Source organism: Myotis brandtii, unplaced genomic scaffold (assembly GCF_000412655.1).
Source record: "Myotis brandtii unplaced genomic scaffold, ASM41265v1 scaffold270, whole genome shotgun sequence".
Classification (NCBI taxonomy): Eukaryota; Metazoa; Chordata; class Mammalia; order Chiroptera; family Vespertilionidae; genus Myotis; species Myotis brandtii.
The window spans coordinates 150,235-166,947 of NW_005360273.1; the positions used below are offsets into that span (position 1 = coordinate 150,235).

Sequence of the window (16,713 nt, forward strand, 5' to 3'; positions counted from 1 at the left end):
CCTCAGAGGGAAGGCAGGGGAGGGTGGGTGGGAAGAGATAACCAATAAACTTGCATGCATATATGCAAAACCTGTGAACACATACAATGGGGTGGTGAGGGCTTGGGGGTGAGAGAGGGGGAGGATGGGAGCCGGCTGGAAGAGGTTAATGAGGGGGAAAGGAGGACCTATGTAATATTTTCAACAATAAAGATTTAAAAATTGCAATATCCAACGCTAAATAAATCCTGGTCAAAGGCACCGTTTCTTCCTCTCCCATTATATATGTCAAGCTTGTACTAAAATTCCTCTACTTCGGTCACAAACATGTATTAAGTGTTATTGTATAACTGGCACAGGCTTAGATACTTGAACTACATCGTTAAACAAAACTGAGAAAGCTTCCTGAAATCTGCCTTTGTGGAAATCAAATACTAACAGAGAGACAAAGAAAATGCATAATAAAAAATTACATGGTATATTAGCAGGTTACAAGTAGTGGAGAGGGGAGAAAAAGTAAAGCAAGGAAAGAGATGAGGAGTATTAAATTTTAAAGTTTATAACTTTAACTAGGGTGGGCCAAAGAAGTTTTAAAAGTATAAAATATTTTAATCCAATGAAAACTCAACTTATCAAAATTTGGAAGATGCAGTTAAAGCAGTGCTTAGAGGAAAGTTGATAACATTGGACATATGCACTAAGAAAGAAGAAAGATAAAATCAGTAACCTAATTTTCCACTTTAGGAAACTAGAGAAGAAAATTTTAATTTTAAAGCAAGAAAAGAAGTAATAAAAATATGGACAGAAACCAGTGAAATTCAAAGCAGAAAAACAACAGAGAAAAATTAATAAAAACAAAAACTTGCTCTTTGTAAAAAATCAACTAAAATGATAAACCTGTAGACAGTCTAAGAAAAAAAGAGAGAAGACACACATTGCCAACATCAGAAATTAAAGAGGGATCATCATTACTGAGTAGACATTAAAAGGATAATATACACCTGAAATATATACAATTACATTTGTCGATTATTCCTCAGTAAAGGTTTATTTTTTTGGAAGCCATGAGATTTTAATTTTTTCTTTCTTTTAACTGCTACACTAACTACATGTATGAGAGTCCTGAACAATAAAACTATTTATACATTGAATAGAAAATAAATGTAAGATAAATGAAAAATTAGTTATCCAGGGATTCATTTTGCATTCCCACTGTTCAGCTTCTGTTTCATCTCTCTTTGCCTTTTGAAAACCCTTTCTTTCTTGCTTTCCAATCAACTTTTGGCTCTGGTTTTACCCACTGTACTTTTATCTGTTGTTCCTTAGCTGGTGTAACAAAAACATCTGCAGTGGGTTCATATGGAAGAATCATCTTTGGTTCTTTCTCCCTCAGTTTCTATGCCTCTTTAACCTGCTGTTTCTCTTTGTATTTTGCAGCTGTGATGGGTCTTATGCCACACCGATGGATGTTTGGTGACTGGTAGTGAGGATTTTCATATAAAGCTGGTACTCCAAAACTTCCCTGGAAAATCTTTATGAGATTTAAGACAAAATGAAACCCTATTTCTATAAGAGCAGCATTTTCTCCTATGATCAGAAAGTTCTGAAATGACATCCTATTATTCAAAACAGTGAAAGTAAACACGTGGCTTGCAAATGACTGGCTTTGGGGATGACAGTGCGGTGGGTGTACTGAAGGTCTGACTTAAGAGTTCTTTTATCAAAGCTTATTGCGGTAATTCATCAAAAGCAAGGTCAAAAGACTAAAGGGGCTGAGAACCTTTCAAACAGTTTCCAGTCATCTTTAGTTCAGTGAGGGTATGGATGTTTTGAACTAGAAACTTAACAGATGGTCTATGAGGTGAATTTGAAAACCACATATAGAGATCTTTGTTTCTTCTTAGCTTCAAAATAGAAACATTTAATGTAGTTTCACATTTCACAGGCCTCATTAATCACAAATAACTTATCTTTACGATCCATTTTAGTATCTGCTTTAGATTGAGGCATCCACATTCTTAAGTCTTGCATTAAACGTCTTGTTCTGAAATGTATTCCTCTGGGGAAAAAAAAGAGGAGAATCCATTCCTTCTTTTTGCACTTGCCCTTGCAAATGGGGCCTGGGGTGCAGTCTCTGTCTTCTCCCTCCACCTCCTCTGCCAAGTCCAGCTGCTTAGCTGTGGCCTGTCATCTTTTTTTGTTCCTTTCCAGCTTCTTCCTTTGAACCCCACCCCAAGGCTCCAGGTCATTTCCTCTTGGTGGCCACCATCTTGCCTCACTGCCTTTGCTGTTAATACATTTTTTTTAAAGGATAGTAAAGGAATGCTATGAACAACCCTATGCCCCACACATTTGATAACTTAGCTGAAGTGGGCCAATTCCCTGAAGACAAAAATTACCAAATTTACCTTTTGGCTGATCTTTGAGGAAAATATGAAGACTCTTAAGAAATACCGAACAAAACTGACGATAAAGTAGTTTCTTGACTTTTCATTTGTTAAAAAAAGAGTTGAAAATCCTTCGTGTGTGCTTGATAACATTGCAGGCATCTAGCCTGCACTTCAGCAAAGCAAAACCCAATTATTAGACTGAATAACTGGCCATGCGCTGCCTCCCTCCTCCTCATATGCCCCACCTCTCATCCCTGACCTCGTATCCTGGTTCTTCTCTCTCTGCCTCTGCTGCCACCCACAGTCCTGGCACAGAGAGCACCATCCAGATGGACTGCTTCCCCATATCACACACCCAGATATCTGGATGCCATACAGTGAACAGAATTTTTCATTTTCTTTCCAAGAGGTGGCCTGTGATTCAAACAGAGTCTCTGTATTGTCTGGCTCAGCTCTGGAAATTATCAAATTATCTATAAAGAAGAATGAAACAGACATGAGGGTGAGGGAATCCAGTGGATTTGAAGAGATCACCCTGAAGTTGACCTTTGCAGTCAGTTTTTGCTGAGATAAGAAACACGTACAAAATGTATGTCTTCATACTGAAACACCTTCTGTTTAGAAACCCAACTTCTGAGGGGGTGAGGTCAGGGAACAGCTGGGGAGTTATTTCTCCTTTGTAGTACGCTAAGAACTTTTATCCCAGCGACGGGTAGGAGGATAACCTTCCTCTTTAAAAGCCATTAAATGAATCCGTGGAAAAAGCAGAAACTTGGACTGAATGAGACAATGCAATAGAATTTCATATTTTTGACCTGGTAAAAAACTGATTCGGAACATAGGCAATAATAGATCACTTCATTTCCATTTGACTTTTTGAAAGATGCCACTACTATATTTGGGAACCGGAAATGAGACTTTAGAAAAAATTGGAAATTACCAAGAAATCAATCACAAATTGAAAACAAATAATTCTAAGAAATTTAAGCAAGGTTTATGAACGTCAGAGTAACTAAAGTCCTTGATATTTGTTAAATTTCACAATACAATGAACAAAATTGTTTACCCTTATTCTCGCTTCAAAAATTAACCCACAAGCCTACAGACAACAAACCCACAAAATACTAAAACAATTCTTGATATGAAACTTATAAGGACTTTTATTTTCCTGGAGCTGGCAGCAGATTGCAGGAATTATAGCCATTTCTAATCTCCAAAAGGGTTCTAATTTTATGCTATAGGTGTCCCTTTACACATACAATAAGTATCTATGTACAAAGATCAAATATGGCTTTTCTGTTGTAGCCATTCCTCACTCTGTGTAATTTAAATTTTCAAACATGTTTGTAAAACACAAAGAAGAGGATGGCAAATTTCACAATGGATTAGTGATCTTGCAAATAGTTTAAAGACTCTTGTGCTGTATCTGTCTAGTAGGGTGACTTATTTTGGAAATATTATCTCAATCTTTTAAATTCTGTATAAGCGGAACTGTTTAGGTAAAATATTTATGATACTAGCACTCAGAGTGTTTTTCCAACCAGAACTTCTAGGGAAGGGATTCTAATTGAATTTGAGGACAATTACCGTTTAAAACGATGAGATAATCCAATATTGCCTTTTATAGATAGATATTGATTTTAGGTGATTTTATCCTTTTTTAAAATTTAACTTTATTGTTGAAAGTATTACAGATGTCTCCCCTTTTTTCCCATTGCCCCCCTCCATCCTGCATCCGCCCTCCCAGGCCTTCACCACACTACTGTCTATGACATGTCCATGGGCTATGCATATATGCATATAAGTTCCCTGGTTAACAAATGATCACAAGATAAATCCAATACATTTGACATCTGAGTTTTAGGTGAGGAAAACTGGCATACACCATATCAAGTAATGACCATCAATACCCAGATTTGGAGGAAACTGCAAAGTTCTTGAACTATATAAGTCTCTTTTTCCTTTTTGAAAATGTTTGTTGTGTTTTATTGTGGTAAGAACACAAAACATAAATTCTACTCTCTTAACAACTTTTAAGTGTGTATTACAGTATTAATTAGAAGCACAGTGCAGTACAGCAAGTCTCCAGAACTCATCTTGCAGGACTGAAACTCTATACCACTGAACAGCTCCCCACTGTCCCCGCCCCTCCACCATGGCAACTACCATTCTACTTTCTGTTTCTGTGAGTCTGATTACTTTAGATACTGTATATAAGTGGACATAGATCACTTTTTGTAACTTCCCATTATGTCATGCCAATCCACATTTAACATGAACTCATTATGGTGAAGTTTTATCATCCAGTTTAGTGATTATGACTGGTTTGCTCTACTGTGCTTCTTGCTAGTTGTGTCTTCTGGAATTATAGACAGTTCAAAACTAAAAATAAGATTTCCCATACTCGCAGCCGAGTTCTGGATGTGATTTTGGTTCTGCCTCTTTGATCCATTCATGTAAGATTATGAAGCAGAAGTGAGCTAGAGGCCATGATCCTGTGCTTCAAAGACATGAAGACACAGGTGTTTCTGCAAGGGCTTAGTCATGTCCAGTCATTTTCTTTGTGGGTGTTGAAAGCAATTGGTAGTGGCTGTGGCAACTGGAATCCCTGTTCCAGCACCGGATCTGTCTCTTGCTTCAACAGTGTTTGGACAGAACAGACCCAGGGATGCCCCTTTTTCCAGCCTCCGGCCACTCTCCTGTGTCTTATCCAGTCACGGGGCAGTCATGAGGCAGTTGATCAGTAGGGACAGGCACTTGCTGATCCTAGGCTGCAGCTACAGCAAGTTGCCCTGATGTCCCCAGTTCTAGGGGCCCATCCTGGTCCATCAGCTTCCTGATCATGGTAGAGGATGATTGCTTCACATACAGGCCAGTTTAGCTATTTTATTCTGGGAGCCTTTCATAGAGACCCTGATTAATATACATCCCTTCAACCTCCGCCATCATTTTTTAAGCATTTAATTCTGTCACAAACCACTTTTCACATCAAGTTTCCAACGTGTTCCTCATTCCTCCATCTGGCTCTTGGCTGATTCACCAGCTGAGAGTGATAGCATGTTTTAACTAGATCCCAGCCTCAATGCCCCTCCCTCTGCCCTCAGTTTATTAGATTCCTTGGTCTTTAATCAACTTCAAGCAGAGACAGAAAATCACAATCAGTCGTTTTAGTGCTAGTCTCTCCAACTGCTCTGATTACATTACTGCAGTAAAATGATAAACTAGCATTTCAGTAATTATAAATTAATTATAATTTTGAAATACTATGCCAAAACCTGTATTTCATTTTAAAAGTATTCAGTATTCAGAGTATATTTAAGACTGAAATGGAACTAAAAATATAATAGATTTTAAATTTAAAAAATAAGTAAAAATGTAAATGAATGCATATATAAATATTAATCGCATTCTGATTAACTATTGGAGGATTAAATGAATACAAAAAAGTGCTATTATAAAATAGTAAGATGGACACTAATATAAGATAAAGATAATACATAGTGAGAATTTTTAAATAAAACATCACTTCAGATATGTTTTTAAATGCAGCCTTAGAGGACAAAGTGCAACAAGCATTCATGCATGAACATGTAGTTATTTTGTGCCAAATATTTTAAGCCTCAGTTAAAAATTCTGAACTGTCCCTGTAAGTAGAATGTTGAGGTGATAATGTTATGTCAATTCAAACATTTTCCTCTAACTCATTCAGCTTCAAATAATCCTTTCTTTTGACTAATTTTATTATTTTTATTTTTTAAAGATATTTTATTGATTTGAGAGAGAGAGAGGAAAGGAGAAGGAGAGAGAGAAACATTGACATGAGAGCTAAACATCTATCAGCTGCCTCCTGCTGACCCCCCACCAGGGATTAAGCCTGAAAGCCGGGCATGTGCCCTGACCAGGAATCAACCGGCAACCCTTCGGTACTCGAGACAATGCCCAACCAACCAAGCCACACCAGCCAGGGCTTTTCTTATAATTTTAAAGAAATCTTTTGAAGACTTTTACTTGGGATTGGGGAAAGAGATTTGAGACTGAAATCTTTATAATGAGAGTGAGATGTTCTTGTTTAAAGAAAACATTTCTGACTTGTCCTCTTCTTTAGTTTCCTTGTGTAGAGACGGAGATTCTGATTTACAACTACCAGTATCGATTTGGATACTGTCATATTTCCTTTGTTTAGAAATTCTCACTAAAATAAAATTTGTTTTTCAACAGAAGCTGTCTAGCTCCCTAATATGGCTGCTTAAACTCATACAGGCTGGGATGTGTCGAAAACTACGGACTGCGTATCATTTTTTAAAATTTTTACAATATATTTTATTGAATCCATCAGACATACTATAATTTCAATATGTATTCAATATAAAAAAGTTATTAACATTCCTTTTTTAAAATCAAAGTGTTAGGAATCCAATACTCACAGCACACCTCAGCTCTCACTTGGCACATTTTTACCTTTGCATACACACTTAATAATAACCCCATCATTTAACTTAATCTAAACATGTAAATTACTGAGAGCCTTGGTCAGTCCTGGATCTGTCTCTTGCTTCAACGTGTTTGGACAGAACAAACTCTTCCCCACCTTCAGAACCACCTCCAAGACAAGCCAACACACCGAATTCTTTTCTACCTTAACTCCTTAACTCTTGACTTAATTTTATTTATTGCCGAACAATGCCCTGGTCAGTCCTGGATCTGTCTCTCGCTTCAACCGTGTTTGGACAGAACAGACTCTTCCCCACCTTCAGAAACACCTCCAAGACCAGCCAACACACTGATTTATTTTCTACCTTAACTCTTGACTTAATTTTATTTATTGCCGAACAACCATGAGCTCCCAAATTCGTCAGAATTATTCCACTGAGGTGGAGGCCTGGCCCCCTGCCTCTGCGGGCCGCCCACACCTACCTCTCTCTGGGCGAGATGGCGGAGAAGCACGAGGACTCCAAGCGTCTCTTTAAGTTGCAAACCCAGCGCGGTGGCCGCACTCTCCCCCAAGACACGCTGAGGCCTCCCCAGATGAGTGGGCAGAACTCAGGGCGCCAGGGAGGCCGCCCTGGCCTTGGGGAGGAACCTGACCCAAGCCCCTGTGGACCTGCAGGCCCTCTTAGACCTTGTGTCCTGGTTCTGCCCCCCGCAGACGCTCAGCTTTGAAGTCCTGCAGAGCCACTTCCGGGTGAGGAGGGGAAGCTCATCAAGAAGATGGGCCACACCTGGCTCCCTCCGCAGGCTGCGGCCCCAGGCTGGGCGGGCGAGTGGCCCTAGGAAAGGCTCAGCCTCCAGCAGGGCTAGGAGCCTGTGGAGCCCGGAGGCCTGTGAGGGGCCCCTCTGCCTCCCCTGGTGTCTGCCTTTTGCCTGAGCCTCTCCCAGAAACTACTGGCCATTCTTTTAACCACCCTCTCCCATGCCCTGGTGTCCTTTTGCCTGAGCCTCTCCCAGAAACTACTGGCCATTCTTTTAACCACCCTGAAGCCCTCTCCCATGCATTGGACCAAATAGAAACAATAAAGCTTTTTGCAGGAAAAAAAAAGTAAATTACTAAGATGTCAGACTTTTAAAAATAGCAATATATACCCACAAAAATGCAGCTTTTCACAAGCATGTCACATAGGACTTTATTCCCCCCACCCATCCCCCATCCACATATTTTTGTTCCAGCTCTGTCACCCTTTACCTCCCTCTCAGAAAGTGCACGTTCCCTTCTTATTCCAAAAGTGGAAGCCTTTTAAGGAAGGCTCTTACATGCCCTACCTAGTTTGGCTCAGTGGCTAGAGCAGTGGTCAGCAAACTGCGGCTCGAGAGCCACATGCGGCTCTTTGGCCCCTTGAGTGTGGCTCTTCCTAAGCCTTAGGAGTACCCTAATTAAGTTAATAACAATGTACCTACCTATATAGTTTAAGTTTAAAAAATTTGGCTCTCAAAAGAAATTTCAATCATTGTACTGTTGATATTTGGCTCTGTTGACTAAGGAGTTTGCCAACCACTGGGAGCATCCGCCCATGGACTGAAGGGTCCCGGGTTCAATTCCAGTCAAGGGCACGTACCTTGATTGCAGGTTCCCTGGCCGTTCTCGGGGAGGGTGCAGGAGGCAACCAATCAATGTGTCTCTCACATTGATGTTTCTCTCTCTGTATCTCTCCCTCTCTCTTCCACTCTTTCTAAAGATCAATGGGAAACATATCCTTGGATGAGGATTAACAAACAAACCAAAAAAGGCCCTTACATGATGATTTCTCATCATTCCAAGCACTTTTGTCTTCACACATGTTTTTTGTTTTCTTTTTTTCTGTCCCAGGGGAAGAGATGCCTTGGCTTCTCACCAGCTTCTATTTCTTTCCTTTCCTGCCTCTGGGGAACCTCATTCATTAGTTCTCCATGGCCCTTCCCATTTTTTCCTTCATCTTTAAGTTCTTTCTCTCTATTTCCAAAAATGTGAGTTCTCCTTATATTTTTAAAATTACCCTTGACTCTATCCATTTCCTTTTTCTCCTACAGAAGCAGGACAGTTTGGGGTCCTGAGGAGGCAGCCTGCTGCTCATCTTCCTGGGTTTGCAGGCAGACTTTACCTCCTATTAGCGGTGGGACCTCCAGCAAGTTACTTAATCTCTGAGTACAAAATGCTGATGATCATAGTGTTGTTATTAGCTTATTGTGATTACTTGATTTTCAAAAACATTAACCATATTTCCCTTTCTTTTCTTCTGTGGCCTCTCTTCCTTACCAAGTACAAAGGTCTGAAATTTAAAGTCACAAGAGAGACATGCAAAAATGCAGCTTTATTTTTTTGCATGTGAATTTAACTAGCTCATGAGCTGAATTTCTACCCCATAATAGAGAACACTGAAATTAGCCCTTGGAGGAAAAGAAGGAGAAGCTGGTTTTAAAAGTTGCCTCTGATGCATTAAAGCTCAATTTTAGGCTCCTCCACTTGTGTGTCTAATTACATCTCAGGGAACAGAAGGAAGCTTAAGGCAGCTCTATTGATAGTCTTCTCGGTGAAGAAGAGTGTGCAGCAGGTTTAGCCTTACAACAGAGACGGAGATCTTTATCCTACAGCTCAATTTCAGTTTCATTAACAAAGGCAATGAGGTGTTGCTTGTGATGAGATGTTGAGATGTGTTTTTTTTTAATATATATTTTTATTGACTTTAGAGGGGAAGGGGGAGGGAGACAGAGATAGAAACATCAATGATGAGCCCTAGCCGGTTTGGCTCAGTGGATAGAGCATCGGCCTACAGACTGAAGGGTCGCAGGTTTGATTCTGGTCAATGGCATGTACCTTGGTTGTGGGCAGCACATCCCCGGGGGTGTGCAGGAGGCAGCTGATCAATGTTTCTCATCGATGTTAGTAACTCTCTATCCCTCTCCCTTCCTCTCTATAAAAAAATCAATGGAATATATTTTTAAAAAAGAAACATCAATGATGAATCATTGATTGGCTGCCTCGTGCACATGCCCTACTGGGGATTGAACCCACAACCCAGGCATGTGCCCTGACCAGGATTCGAACCCTGACCTCCTGGTTCATAGGTCAATGCTCAACCACTTAGCCATGCCAGCTGGGTTATATGTTTTTTGACCACAGTATTATATCTAAGAAAATAATTTCCCTATGCCACTGCTGTGTGTATCTGTCTAAAGGATGGAGGAGAATTGTGAACCATATTTCATTTATGCTGAATTTTGTGGCTCAATGACTATTCTGTAATATTCTCTGTTACATGTTATTTTAACACTCATCTAGAAAAAAATGTTTACTAAAACCCAAAACTTAGAATTGTAAGATAAATATACATTCGGGCATCGAGGTAGCTGCTAAATTGATCCATGCCAAAAAAGCAGCAAAAAAATAATCTTGGAGATTTCATATTTGACTACACAGTCTTTTCTTATAACGGAGTGTAGAAGGAGTAAAGATTTCATTTAATAGAGACACACCCTCCTTTTTCTGATATATGCAGTCTTGTCTCTCTTGGAATCTTGGAGCAAAGCCTGCAACAGCCAGAATTGTAAATCAGAGAAACCATCCTGATTAGAGGAGATTTCCACAAAATCCATCAAGTCTAAATTAGATGGGAGTTCTAGAATAAAGGGGGGCGGTAACTAAGCAGATTGTGGGTGGGAGATGATTTATGCTCTAAGGAAAAATGCGTTTTGGGAGTTTCTTCCCTCCTAAAGTCAACCAAAACTTTGCTCCCTCCCTTTTCACTTCTTCCTATCACTTTCTATAGAAAGCAGTATTCACATTACCAATTACATAATTAATTATCTGGATGGCCAACTTCCCTGAACAAAATGACAGTAGCAGGTGCTCAGCCAGAGTGCAGCTTATGCAAGAGTGAAGACATCTGGTCCTCTGGGTCACTGTGACACAGAGCTCGGATACGGGGACCCGTGCATGCCCTGACACGGAGGCAAAATGATGGCCAGCCACTAACCCACAGATGACAAAAACCATCATTTTAGAGTTGAGTTGTGATTATTGCATTTTCCTATAGGCATTATAAAATAAATAAACTTGAAGCAACCCTGCATAAGTTTGAAGTAATCAAATAAATTTGGCAGATATATGGGAAACAAGTGAACAATTCATGTGCTAAAAAAAAACCAAACCCATAAATTGCTCCTTTTATTATTGGAGAAACTATGTGCACTGCATTAAATATTTCTGCTTATTTCTTTGATGAATATTCTAATGAACTGGATTTAGTCATATCTTAAAATGACACAAATCCTACTACCATACGTTAACCAAGCCCATTTATTTATTTATAGAAATGCTAAACCACTTTCCATTACAAATAGAGATTAGTAAGCCTATCCCTGCAGGCATGACTAACATAGAAAGGATAACCTGCATTTTTTTATAAGTACAACATACATCCAAAAAATACAAAAATCTTAAGTATACAGCTCAAAGAATTTTTACAGAAGGAAACACACCCAGCCAACTACCACACAGATCAAGATATGAAATACTGCCTGCATCCCAGGCATTTCCTTTGTGTCACATCCCGGTAACTACCACTTTGAAGGTAATGCTCGTCTAACTTCTATCACCATCGATTAGTTTCCACTGGTTTTGAACTTGAAATAAGTGGAGTCATTCGAGGGGCTCATATACGTATATGTCTGACTTCTTTCACTCAATAGTTCGGGAGATTTAACTATGGTATCACAGAAGTTTTCATTGTTCATAGCTCGCTTGTGGAAATATATGCAAATTTACTTATCTTATCCCATGGATGGGCATTTGAGTTGCTTGGGGCTATTACACACAATGCTTCTCTGAAACTCTGTTTTAATTTCTTACATCTTTTAAATTAATAAAGTATTGCTTTCTTTGTTTAATTGTTATTCACTTTGTAATGATATATGTTTATATTGTTCGTGTTTACCTTAATTATCACAAAAGGCATCTTTTGCTTATTGGAGTCTATCTTAAATTTGTACTTTCCACTTTTCTTAACTCCATTTTCCTCACTCCTAAAATGATGTAGTTTTCATATATATAAATTCTACATTTATTTGAAAGCACCTAGAACCATTTTAATTGTTTTAAAATGTCAATATTCATATAGATTTATTCATATAGTTACTTGTTCCATTGTTTTTCATCCCTTCCTGCATTGCCATGATTTCAGCTGGGATCATTTTCCTTCTGATGAAGGACTTATTTGATATTTCTTTTAGTATGTGGCTGTTGATGACACATTCCCTCAAAATTATTTGTTGTGGTTTATTTCACCATCATTTTTTAAAAATGTACTTATGGGTCAGCAACCATTTTTTAGGACTTTTAAATTATATCTGCTGTTGTCAAGCTTTAATAATTTCTGCTGAGAAGACTTCTTTAAGTCTTCTTACATTCCTTTGATAATGTGTCTTTGTTTTCTTGGGATTAGATGCTGTTAAGAATTTATTTTTTCTTAAAGCAGCTGTATTCTGATGTGCCTATGTATGCTTTTCTTTGATTTTTCTTCCATATGGGATTTGTGAACTTTAATCTGTCTTCATATTTGTAATCAGGTTTAGAATATTCTTAACCATTATCTCTTTAAATTTGGTTATTTCTCATTCTTTCTTCTTTTATGGGGCTCTGATATGTTAGATCTTTTCACCACATCCCATTTGTCCTTAATTTTTCCAGGATGCTTCAATATGAATATTTTCTAAAAACTATCCTCTAGTTCACTAATCAGTTCTTCTGCGTGTTTAATCAGTTATTAAATCCCTACATTTTTAATTTCAGTTATCATTTCAAGTTCTAAAATTTTTATTTGATTTTTTTCATATTTTCCAACTTTCTACCTATAGCTTCAAGATTTCCCCCATCTTTATGAATGTATCCATTATCATTATTTAAAGACTAGAGACTCTCTGGCAATTCAAATACCTGGATCATTTATGAGTCTATTTGTACCATCCTTTATCTCTTAGCTTCCATTCACTTGGTCCTGTTTTATGACATGCCTATTAATTTTGGATGGTGACATTTTATATAAAAATAATAAATGAAATTATCTATTACTTATAGTTTCCTTAGGGGGGAAAACATTTACACATGAAATAATTTCAAACAAGTGCTAAAATGCAGTACAAATTAACATTGCAAATGAATGCAAACACAAGAGGACTGAGTAATAACATCTTTAGAGATTACAAGTGTGATCTCATGTGGTCCTCAGAGCAAGGTATATTTTCAACACTATTACTGATGAGGAAACTCACTGACAGAGTTAACAAGTAGGGAGACCTGGGCTCAAACACAGGTCTTCTCAAACATTCATCCTATCTCCCAATATGTAATGATACTTACCAATGATGAGCATTAGCTGTGATAGGAGGCATAATGCAAAGAATAAAATGAAAGTGGGCAGTGTCCTCATGGAGCTTATGAAGCATAAGGGAGGAAGAAAATAAATCAAACTATCATAATACACAGTGATACAAATCTATGATGGGGACAGTATGGGCCATGTGAAAAATCAGATCTGAAAGATGGGTAGATGGTTTTTGACAGGAAGAAACCTCTAAGATGGATGAAATAAAACCTGTTTGAGGAGCTTAAAGGAGATCATCACAGCTGAAAAACAGAATGTGGGGGCCTGGTGGCCATGGAAGAGGCTGGACATTTCTAGGTCTATATGTTACCCTATGCTATAGACTTGAAAGAATACTACCAATTATTATGTGTTTAAAAGATTTCTAGGAATGCTAATAAGTGTATTAAATTGTATTAAAGAATTGTAGTGTTCAAAGCAGATTTACTTAATTTCTAATTATTATTGATAATTAATATTTAGAATCAGAACCACAGATAAAGTTGAAGCATGTAACACATTTCTAGAACGCTGTCCTGATCAGTAAACAGGGAGTTAACCAAGCAAGTATCAGAACTCAAATTCCAGGAAGCACAAGTGAAGATGGAAAAATGAACAGACGAGTACACTTGGACCACACAGGAAGGCAGATGTTGAAACAAGGATGGCTCTCAGACTCTCTGCCTCTTTATAGTGAATCAGCACAATCCCCCAAACACCTGGGTAAACCCCCTTGAGAGACTGCTTAGGACTCAATGAGGAATCTGGCCTCTTACAGTCAAAGGCTTGCACTTGGCATGTAGGTCCCACCTCTAAGCCACAAAATGCACAAAAGCTTTTTTGGGGGGTCATTTTCAGCCATGTTCCCAGCCCAAAGAACTCTTCTGAGAAAAGTGTGTTGGTGGCAGCAGAAATGGTCCCTTCACTGGTCAGCTGTGTGAATGCATAATGCTGGACTGGATGGGCCACTTTAACCTGAATCTCATCAAGGTTGAAAACTTGGAGTGAGCAAGCAGTGCCTTGCAGAAAGAAGATATACCGTTGTGAAGGCAGAGAAAAGAGAGCATCAGCCAGGCCCATGTTATAAATTCTGTTCATTTGCTGTACATTATAGTCTATGACCACCTTCCATTGCTGAAGAGTGCTCACTGTGATGCTCCAGGTACCTTCCAGGAAATCTGTACCCAGCCTTTTCTATTGTCATTCTTCCAGCTTCCCAGCATGGATGTAAATGTCACTATCCATTTCATTTAATTCCCTGACTTTAAATGTTACTTCTGGAATTTACTACAAACTAATGTATTTCTTAGGTTTAGAGAGTATAACATATTTGAACAAATACAATTTTGGATCTATAATTTCAGATTTTAACAAAGCGAGATAATAAATATTTTCCAAAAATTTGATTCAGCCTCATCCTCTGACAATAAATCTCTCTCATCAAAGAAATCAGGGGAGTTCTAAAAGGGATAGTACTGCCCTGGGCAATGCAACCGCCAAGAGAGTAAAGGTTTGGGATCACTATTTAATTCCCTCTATTGGCTTTCATCTTGGGGAGGTTGTAACTGAGCAAACCATGATTCAAATCACTTCATTCCATGAAACCAAAACTGGCTAGTTGACTTCTCTATAACAGCCAGTTGACTGACTTAATTGTACCATTTTCAAATCTTGTTACTGACAACAAAACAAAAAGGCAACCAATTGACTGGGAGATGATATTTGCAAACAACAGCTTTGACAAGGGATTAATACCCAAAATATATAAAGAACCCATAAAACTCAACACCAAACAAACAAATAATCTAATTAAAAAGTGGGCAGAGGACCTGAATAGACACTTCTCCCAAGAAGACATAGAAACAACCAACAGATATATGAAAAGATGTTCAACTTCACCAGCTATTAGGGAAATGCAAATCAAAACTACAATGAGCCCTGGCCGGTTGCTCAGTGGTTACAGCATCAGCCCGTGGGTCAGAGGGTCGTGGGTTCGATCCTGGCCCTGGTTGGGGCAAGTGCAGAAGGCAACTAATTGATGTGTCTCTCTTAACGTCGATGTCTCTCTATTTCTCTCTCCCCGCCCCCTCCTCCTCCCTTCCACTCTGAAAATCAATGAAAAAAAATATCCTCAGGTGAGGATTTAAAAAAACCACTAACAGTGAATTACCACCTTACACCTGTTAAATTGACTATTATAAAAAAGACAAGTAATAACAATATTGGAGAGGTTGTAGAGAAAAGGGAATCCTCGTTCACTGCTGGTGGGAATGTAAACTGGTACAGCCACTATGGAAATAGTCTGGCTGTTCCTAAAAAAACTAAGAGTAGAGTTACCATATGACCCAGCAAACTTCAAAACATCTATTTGCAAAAATAGATGTGCCCTGTTTATTGCAGCATTATTCACCATGGCCAAGATATAAAGAAGATGTGGTACATATATACAATGGAATACTACTCCGTTATAACAAAAGATAAATATTGCCATTTGTTACATGGATGGACCTTGAGAATATTATGCTAAGCGAAATAAGTCAGACAGAAAAAGCTAAGAACCATATGATTTCATTCATATGTGGGATATAAAACTGAAACTCATAGACACAGACAACAGTATGGTGGTTACCAGAGGATGTGGGAAATGGGAGAGTAAAGAGGATCAAACATATGGTGATGGAAGATGGTTTGATATTGGGTGGTGGGCACACAATGCAATGTACAGATCATGTTTCATAGAAATGTACACTTGAAACCCATATGATTTTATTGGCCAATTCGGAGGTACTGAATGCACATCCATGGCAGATTACTACCCCCCAACTTAGGCTGTGCACTGACAGGTAGCTGCTTTAGATATTCCAAGAGCGTGAACATGATTAATTCCTTAGGTCTCTCTCATCAGATTACTGTAGTGTAGATCAGCGGGAAGTAAGACAGATTAGCTCTGAACCCTGGCTTCTTTGCTATTGGCCAATGCGGAGATACTGAATGCACATCCATGGCAGATTACTATCCCCCAACTTAGGCTGTGCACTGACAGGTAGCTGCTTTAGATATTCCAAGAGCGTGAACATGATTAATTCCTTAGGTCTCTCTCATCAGATTACTGTAGTGTAGATCAGCGGGAAGTAAGACAGATTAGCTCTGAACCCTGGCTTCTTTGCATCACCCTATAGGAACAGGGCCTCAAAGAATCAGCACAAAAGTGCAGATACTCCGACTACTGCTTTAGCTCTAAGTAATATTTCTGACCCAGGAATTTCTGGCAGCGTCCATGAAATTGTGTCAGGCAAACTTGTTAGCTTGTAAGTAGGGTAAAAACCTCAGACCCTTCTTGACAACTCCTTCCACTAGAAATTTGCTTTGCTTAATATTATGTTCATTTTGCTTTGTTTGCATGACCTTTGTCCATACAACTAAAAATCCATCTTCCAGGAAAATGTTTGGCATATCTCTGATTGCTTTAATTCTTGTTTTGCCCATAAATGTAAAAGCAGTTTCCTGTATTTATT

The 16,713-nt window shown here is 38.7% G+C and overlaps 1 pseudogene; it reads right to left on the minus strand.

The window, feature by feature from the left end:
• Nucleotides 1-1,175: 1,175 nt before the first annotated feature.
• LOC102258824 lies at nucleotides 1,176-2,248 on the minus strand (annotated as a pseudogene).
• Nucleotides 2,249-16,713: the final 14,465 nt, after the last annotated feature.